The 8,871-nt window shown below is 41.7% G+C and overlaps 1 protein-coding gene across 3 annotated transcripts in view; it reads right to left on the reverse strand.

The window, feature by feature from the left end:
* CASP8 (caspase 8) overlaps positions 1-7,970 on the reverse strand; it is a 32,067-nt gene extending 24,097 nt beyond the window's left edge. Inside the window, exon 1 of one of the 3 annotated variants that reach the window (XM_060106922.1) lies at positions 7,768-7,970. The gene's annotated coding sequence lies outside the window, so the exon portion shown is untranslated. Of the gene's footprint in view, positions 1-5,470; positions 5,556-7,083; positions 7,735-7,767 lie in introns of those variants that run through there. The other 2 variants (XM_060106924.1, XM_060106923.1) reach the window with 2 other exon arrangements.
* Positions 7,971-8,871: the final 901 nt, after the last annotated feature.

Genomic DNA, 8,871 nt, shown 5'->3' on the forward strand with positions numbered 1-8,871 from the left:
AACAAAACCTCTAGACATTCAAGGGAGCAAACTAGCAAGTTCATTCCTTAAATCACACTCCATAGAAACACACATGTGCTCAACAGGGTTTGTACATGGAGTCTCACCACAGCCCAATATATAACCCTGAACAACTAGAAACATCCCAAATGTCCTCCAATAAAGGAATGGCTAAATTAACTAAAGCATAGTCATCCTACAGAATATTATGCAGCAGTTAAGAAAATGCACTCCAACTTCTGAAATTAAAATGGATAGATATTCAAGATAAGTTATTACGACAGTGAAAATAGCAAGTTGCAATATAACCAAAAATCATACATCTACTTTTTAGAAATACTCAAACAACATAATTAGATTTTCAGTGATTACAGAAATATATATTAAAGCAGAAAATAAAAGATAAGGAAATTCTGGAAAGAGACATACCAAACTCATACAGTGCCTAGACTGTATTCACAGATCTTTGAAGAAAATACACAGGAAGCTCTTTCAGTGGTTGCCTGAGAGGAGAGGAACTAGAGGTCTGGGGGTGGACAGGAAGAGACTTGCTTTACATTCTATACCCTTTGCACAGTGTAAATCTTTACCATTTTATTACCCTAAATGTACATGTACTTAAATTAAAATCTCTTTTTAAATAACTATTTTTATTCCAGTATATGAAACTGGAAAGGATCAGAACTGGGTCCAGCCCTGTTTAAAACCATTAGGTCCAGTGTCCTTAAATCTTCCAATAAGTTCTAACCATTGCTAAAATATCATTTTACAGAATAAAATCAACCAAAGAAACAAATGAAAGCAGAATCTCTTTTTCCCCCTCTGCAATTATTTTCTTTCTAATGATAACAATGCTTATTGTATTCCTTTTAGAAAATACAGGAAAGATAAAAAGGAGAATAAAAATTACCTATAATTCTGTCATCCAAAGATTAAATGCCTAATCAAAACATTCTCTGATGTAAATCATACCAATGTTTTCTTAGGTCAGTCTCCCAAGGCAATAGAAATAAAAACAGGGCCTCCCTGGTGGCGCAAGTGGTTGAGAGTCCGCCTGCCGATGCAGGGGATACGGGTTCGTGCCCCGGTCTGGGAGGATCCCATATGCCGCGGAGCGGCTGGGCCCGTGGGCCATGGCCGCTGAGCCTGCGCGTCTGGAGCCTGCGCGTCCGGAGCCTGTGCTCCGCAGCGGGGGAGGCCACAACAGTGAGAGGCCCGCATACCGCAAAAAAAAAAAAAAAAAAAAAAAAAAAAAAAAGAAATAAAAACAAAAATTAACAAATGGGACCTAATCAAACTTACAAGCTTTTGCACAGCAAAGGAAACCAAAAACAAAATGAAAAGACAACCTACAGAATGGGAGAAAGTATTTGCAAATGATGCAGCTGACAAGGGCTTAATTTCCAAAATATATAAACAGCTCATAAAATCAACAACAAAAAACAAACAACCAAATCGAAAAATAGGCAGAAGACCCAAAGAGACATTTCTCCAAAGAAGAAAGACAAATGGCCAATAGTCACATGAAAAGATGCTCAACATCGCTAATTATTAGAGAGATGCAAGTCAAAAGTACAGTGAGGTATCACCTCATGCTGATCAGAATGGCCATCATTAAAAACTCTATGAATAACAAATGCTGGAAAGAGTGTGAAGAAAAGGGCACCCTCCTACACTGTTGGTGGAAATGTAAGTTGGTAAAGCCACTATGGAAAACAGTATGGAGGTTCCTCAGAAAACTAAAAATAGAATTATCATATGATCCAGCAATCCCACTCCTGGGCATATATCTAGACAAAACTCTAATCCAAAGAGATACATGCACCCCTATGTTCCTAGCAGCACTATTCACAATAGCCAAGACATGGAAGCAACCTAAATATCCATTGACAGAGAAATGGATAAAGAAGATGTGGTACATATATACAATGAAATATTACTCAGCTATAAAAAAAGAATGAAATAATGCCATTTGCAACAACATGGATGCAACTAGAGATTATCATACTAAGTGAAGTAAGTCAGAAAGAGAATGACAAATACCATATGATATCACTTATATGTGGAATCTAAAATATGACATAAATGAACCTATCTGAAACAGAAACAGACCTGTGGTTGCCAAGGGGGAGGGGGTTGGGGCAGGGATGTAGTCAGAGGTTGGGTTAACAGATGTAAGCGTTTATGTATAGCATGGAGACCTATATTCAGTATCCTATGACAAACCATAATGGAAGAGAATATTAAAAAAAGAATGTATATATATGTATTACTGAATCACTTTGCTGTACAGCAGAAATTAACACAACACTGTAAATCAACTTTAAAAAAATTAAAGTAAAATAAAAAACAAAGATAAATGCCTAATAATCTTACTGTCCTTCCTACCGAATATTTTACGCATATATATTTTCCCTCATATTTAAACACCATATTTCTGAGGTATACGTGGACTTTTCCACTGATAATATTATAAGTACATCTTGATGTCTTTATTTTTTCTTCTACAGCATGGATTTTTAAATCTGTAAGGCATCTAATCATATGAATGGGCAAGAATTTATCTAACCAGTCTCTGATTACATTTAGGATGATCTTAAAATGCAAATCTCCATGTATACCTCTGATTATTTTATTAGAATAATTTCCTAGAAATAGGATTACTGAGACAAAAGGAATAAAGATTTTTAAGGCTTTTGTTACATATTCAATAGCATTTTCTGACAGTATAAAAAAAATTCGAATCCAAGGCAAGGATGACGTGAATTTGGATATAACATGATGGGCTCCTGTCCTCTATGGCCAGTTCACCTCACTCGTTTCATTATCTTTGCAATAGCCTGACAATGCTTTCTAAATTATTTTTGCATCATATTAAAATGGACACTTAGTAGGGAAAGTGCTGGCAAGGCTTCTTTTCTGACCCAGCTTTTTCCAGACACATTGTGGTATAATATTGTCTTTGTTTGTTTAGGTCACACACCTCTTTGATCGTAGTGCCTGGGAAGCACTGTTACCTGCTCTAGATTTTATACCGTTAACAACGGGCCACCTCTAGGTTCTGGCTCTATAGGAACAGGGACCAAGAGGTACTTCTTTTTTTCTTTTTTTTTTTTGAGGTACGCGGGCCTCTCACTGTTGTGGCCTCTCCCGTTGTGGAGCACAGGCTCCGGACGTGCAGGCTCAGCGGCCATGGCTCACGGGCCCAGCTGCTCCGCAGCACGTGGGATCTTCCCGGACCGGGGCACGAACCCGTGTCCCCTGCAACGGCAGGCGGACTCTCAACCACTGTGCCACCAGGGAAGCCCCGGAACTTCTTTTTTTATGGGTCCTGGGTTTAACTGCATGTGCTCATATGCTAGAAACTTTGTTAGAGTAATATTTTAAGGAGAATATTCATTGTTGTATTTTTCTCATCCTAAAATAGTAAAAGTAACATTTATTCCTTAGAGAACTTTTAAAAGAAAAATAAAAATCGCTTAGAAAAAAATCACTTAGAAAAACTTAGAAGTAATTTTGGGGTCAAATTTGGTGCGTTTTTTTTCCCATTTTATTCACATGTTCACATATATATACATATATAATGTGTGTGCATATACATATGCTGAATATATAAATTCGAATATAAATTTGAATATATTGGTTTATATTGCATACAAGGTGGAAGAGAGGGGTAGAAATGGAAAGCCCTCCCGAATTTTTCTTTTATTTCCAATTATATAACAATAATAAATCCATATAAATATATTTGTATTATATGGTATATAAGTGTATCTAACATTTTTATAATAAATGTGTGCCCCAAAGTATTTTGATATGAATTTTTATATTATGATGTGTGTTTATAACATATAACCATATAAACATAAAAATATTTTTCTTGTCTCACTTACTGCAATCCTCTGAAGAAATTGCTATTATCATCCTCATTTTACTATTGTGAAAAATCAGTTCAGGGGCTTCCCTGGTGGCACAGTGGTTGAGAGTCCGCCTGCCAATGCAGGGGACACGGGTTCGTGTCCCGGTCCGGGAAGATCTCACATGCTGCGGAGCAGCTGGACCCGTGAGCCATGGCTGCTGAGCCTGCATGTCGGAGCCTGTGCTCTGCAACGGGAGAGGCCACAACAGTGAGAGGCCCACGTACCACACACACACACAAAAAAATCAGTTCAAAAGTAAGCTAGTGAGAGGCATCAGGCCCAGGTTTGAGCATCTCACTCAAGGGTCTCAATGACAGACCCTGCAAAGATTTAGAATTTATTCTGATTCCAGTTGGAAGCCAGTGAAGGAATTTAATGAAGAAAGACACATAATCAAAATATTTTTAAAGATTATGAATTACTTAAAATTTTAAAAGACTAAAGAAACCCCCAAAACACAGAAACAAGAATTCTTAACAAATCTACAAAAGCAAAGAGAGGGTCAGAACCTTACAAACCAAGCCGGTACATGCTGGAGCCTGGATTTAGACCTCAGCACCTCATCCCAGAGTCCCAAATTAGCACTGCCTTTGTGCCACAATTAAATTGCAAATAAATCTCATCTAATCACAAACAATCCTTCTAGCGACATTCTAGCAACATCTTAGCTCTTTTGGTGATATGGAAAACTACCTCAAAGCTGGAGAAAATAAACCCAAAATTTGCATTACTCTTCTGAGACAAAAATCCGTTACCTCGTTCAAAGCTTGAGAGTACTGGAAAGCCGCTCTCAGGCCCAAACCCCTAAGCAATAGGGTGACTACTACCTCCAGTCCAGGATGGCCACCCCAAATTGGGGTTCCCCCAGAACCTGCCAGATGTCCACCCTGCACACAAACAACCTCCGCTGCAGGGTCCCAGCCAGGGCTATCTCACAGCCCAGGAAAGGTGTTCAAATCACGACACAACTCAGAGCCAACCAAACTGAAGAAATTTATAACTCCACCTATAAATGCTTAACCCCACAAGTACTGATTATCAGTCTATGCTTGCCATTATGTTATTCCCGGTACTGTCCTGTGCCCTTTGAATGTCTCAAAAATAAATAAATAAATAAATAATTGAGTTCTTAGCACTGTTTCTGTTTACGTGTGTGTCTGTTTATGTGTACATGTGTGTTTATATTGGTGGTCTGAGTGTCGGCAGATTGGTAAGCTATAGCAGCAAAGTCAGTTGAGAGTTGAGTTTTGGTTTCTATTCCTTGACAACTCACCATAAGGATGAGGCCTCTGTACAAATAACTGAACTTGGAGTATTCCCCCCAAAAAATCAGGAATGCATCAACCGAAGCTGGAGATCTGGGAAACTGACTTTTTCCCGTGGGCCCTCACTACGGCCCTGGGAAGCACTGCTAACTCTCCTGGTTTCCGCATCTACAGTCATATACAAGGACCAGCCCATGAGCCCCGAGGCCACCAGATCCCACCCTCAGTAGCCTAGAAAAGTCTAGAATCAAAAACCTTCCTCTCTAAAAGCCCATCCAACCTTACCACAGCCAAGTCCCAGAACCCTCACAGCGGCAGCCGCTTCACAGGCCTCTCTCTCCTGGCACTAAGAAAAGAATGAAGTCAAATGAAGAACCAACAGCACAGCTCACTTACTTCCTGTTTTCGAAACTCCTGAGTCACTAGTGAGGTAGGCCGGCCTCCAGGCAGCACCCCCGTCTAGATCTCTAAGAGGGAGCCTGTGGAAGAGGAGGCAGGTGCCGGGAGGGGACCCTGGCCACCTGAGCTTTGGCTCTGGCTGTGTGACTTTGGACGGGTCAGTTTCTCTTCGGGGCCTCTCTACCACATTCCAACAGGAGAAAGTTTGAACTGGATGATAGCTAAGAACCCTTTCTTTTCATATTGCTGGAATTTACAGATTTTTAGGGGCTCATTATGAAGACTTTAATGGTTTCCTTCAATAATATTCACTGAGCACTCCTGAGTGGTCTTGAGATATGTAAACTGCAGGGTCCTCACCACAGCTCTCAGAGGGTCTGCTGACCCTCACAGAAACTCTCTTGGTTTCCCCATCTACACTCACATACACGATCACTTCCATGACCCCGAGGCCACAAGACCCCACCCTCAGCAGCCCAGAAAACTCTAGAATCATAGTCCTTCCTCCCAAAAGGCCCAGTGGAGCTCACCAAAAAGACAAATCCTGGGGCCCTCACCGTGGACTGGGCCCTGGAGAACAAAGTACACATTAGCCCTGCCTTTTTGCTTTCAGTCAGTTGAAATGTTTTCTGATAATAAAACTAGAGAGAGAAAAAAAAAATCAAACACCTCTCTTCTTTGAAACTGCCTTTTTTCTTTCCGCAAATGGAATATAAGCTTTCAGAGGGCAGAGCTCACGGCTGAGAGGATTAATGAGATGTCTGAAAGTGCCCCTCCACTTGAAGAGGGCTAAGGAAGGGCGCCGTGGTCCCATCGTGCCCTTTGCTACTGCGCCTCTGCCCCGAGAACTCTGAGTGAGAGCACAGTAACAGAATGAAATCCTATTAACGGCTAAATCCTAGCCCAGGAGGCGCTCCCTGACTCTTTCTTGCGGCTTCCTGAGCATACACTCAGCTTTCATCCCACTGTTTTATGGCTGGTTCCTGTCCGAGGCTGTGAGCTTCACAAAGGCAGAGACGGAATATTTCATGCCCGTTCCCAGGATGTGCCACAGGAGTAGCAGTATCTAGAACATACAAAGGTTTCCTGCAAATCAACGAGGAAAAGAAACCCTGGAGAATGACAATGGATATGGACACAGGGTTCCTTGACAGGGATACTCAGATGGCCAAAGTGTACGAATGACGCTCAGACTCATGAGTAAGCTGGAAAGTGCCAAAATAAAGCAACGGGCTCCCTACTTTGGACCTATCAGAATGGCAAAGGTTTGCAAGCTGGATCAGGCTAAAGATTGGTGGGCAAGTTCTCCTATAGTCCTTATATAGGATTGGGAGACTGTCCATCATGGAATAATAAGTAGTGGTTACAAAGTGGGACCTGGCAAATTACATCGAACTTAAAGTACAGTGCTTACTTGAAAAACAAAAAAAGTCAGAAACAGAACAAGCAAAATACAATACAAATAATACTAATACGTAATAATAATTGCTAATACTTACTGGGTACTTAGTAGTGCCAGTCACTGTTCTAAGTGGCTCATGCTGTTATTATCAACTTAAATCTTCACAGCCACCTCATGAGGGAGTGTTAATCCCATTTAATGATGAGGAAACAGAGGTACAGAGAAATTACTTTCTTGTTCCTGATCGCACAGTTTAAAAAGTAGCGTACACCCACAAAACAAGGACACATTTTGCAAAGATACAGAACAATTCAAGGATATGTATCAAAAGATTTAGAGGGTCGTCTTTGGGAGGATAGGAGATAGGGTGGGAGTGGGGAAATCAAAGAAAGTACCTAGAACAGGGCAGGGTAGAGGGGCCCCGTAAGCCTTAGAGACCAAGGGCTACAGGGAATAGGGATCTGACAGGGTGATTAACTTAACCCTCTGCCCCAGGCCAAACGGAAAATAATTTAAACATAAGTAGGTGAATAAAGTCTTGTAGAATTTCCAAAGTAATCCAGCAGGAGAGAGACAGCGTGTCTATATTTGGGGCAGCAGAGTAACTGGAGATTCCTCAGAGTTAAAAAGCAGCAAAGTCAGTGGTCGTGGTTCAGAGAGAAACCCAGTCCAAGATCTGGGCCCCTAGCAGGACCCAGAGGTGAGTCCACTCCGCAGGTCTGATCTGCCCCTTGAGTGGGCAACGTGGTCTCCAGAAGCCACTTTTGCACCAGCCACTCACCTGGTCCACCCTGGCAACATCACAGTCACCAAGCTCCCGATGCCAAGCCCCCTAGACTGCCTAACTTCACACGTTCCAATTACTGAGGCAGGTTCTTACAACCGGAGAAAAATCCCTGTAAACAAGGCAAGGGGGAGGGGGAGGAGGGAGGTGGGGTTGGAAAGGCCTCCCGGAAGAAGTTTTCTTTTACTTTCGGATCACTCAACCAGGCTTTTCTGCCTGTCCCAGCAGACTCACTTCCTGTTTCTCTCCTCTCCACATTCAGAATTTACTAGCGAATTCAGCAGGGCTTTGAAACATCGCGAGATAAAAGAAAGAGAACCTGTGAAACCATTACCCTCCGGTAGAAGGGCAAAACCTGGTCTTCAGTAAGAGAGAAAGGAAATTCCTGAACAGAGAGAACTAGAGAATAAAATTGACTTTGAAAACTGGAAAACAGAGGTGATTCACTCGAACAGAAAATGTTTCTTATTTAAAGGAACCGATGCCCAATTTCCAAACATTCAAAAGTGGGAGATGATAGACAATTCATCAATATGCAAACTAAAAACCAGGAAGCTGTATACTCACTACATTTAGTGTATATAAGGCCTATACTTTTTAAAGACAGATTTGAGACTTTCTGTGGCAAGTAAAAATGCCATTCTTCCTTGAAAGGGGTCTGGGGAGAGGAATTATTCCTCTATTCTGCGGCCCAAATCTCAGCACTGAAGCCATGGACCAGCCCCCCATATCATCTGGCAAGAGCTCTTCTTGGGTCGAAGCAGATCTCTTGCTGAGATGTGGGGAGATCCTGCACAAAAAGGGATGTGGGTCTGGCCCAGCCCTAAGCAAGGATAACAGTCCCTGGCCAGTGCTGTGCCTTAGTGACCCATACCTGTCCAGTGCCGCGCCTGGAGTGGTGGTAATGCGGAGATCTGTCCCCCAGGACCTTGAGCCCCCAAACCTCCCCAGCTTTTCTTCATCTTCCATCCCCTTCTCACCCTCTGCCTCCGTTTCCTGTTTGAATTTTTTTAAAGGTTTTCTGCCTTTTTGTTGTTACACCTTGTACATTTTATAACAAAAACACCAAAAATAATACAATACCTATATGTTGTACCTTTA

This window comes from Mesoplodon densirostris, chromosome 8, assembly GCF_025265405.1.
Source record: "Mesoplodon densirostris isolate mMesDen1 chromosome 8, mMesDen1 primary haplotype, whole genome shotgun sequence".
In the NCBI taxonomy this organism is placed as follows: domain Eukaryota; kingdom Metazoa; phylum Chordata; class Mammalia; order Artiodactyla; family Ziphiidae; genus Mesoplodon; species Mesoplodon densirostris.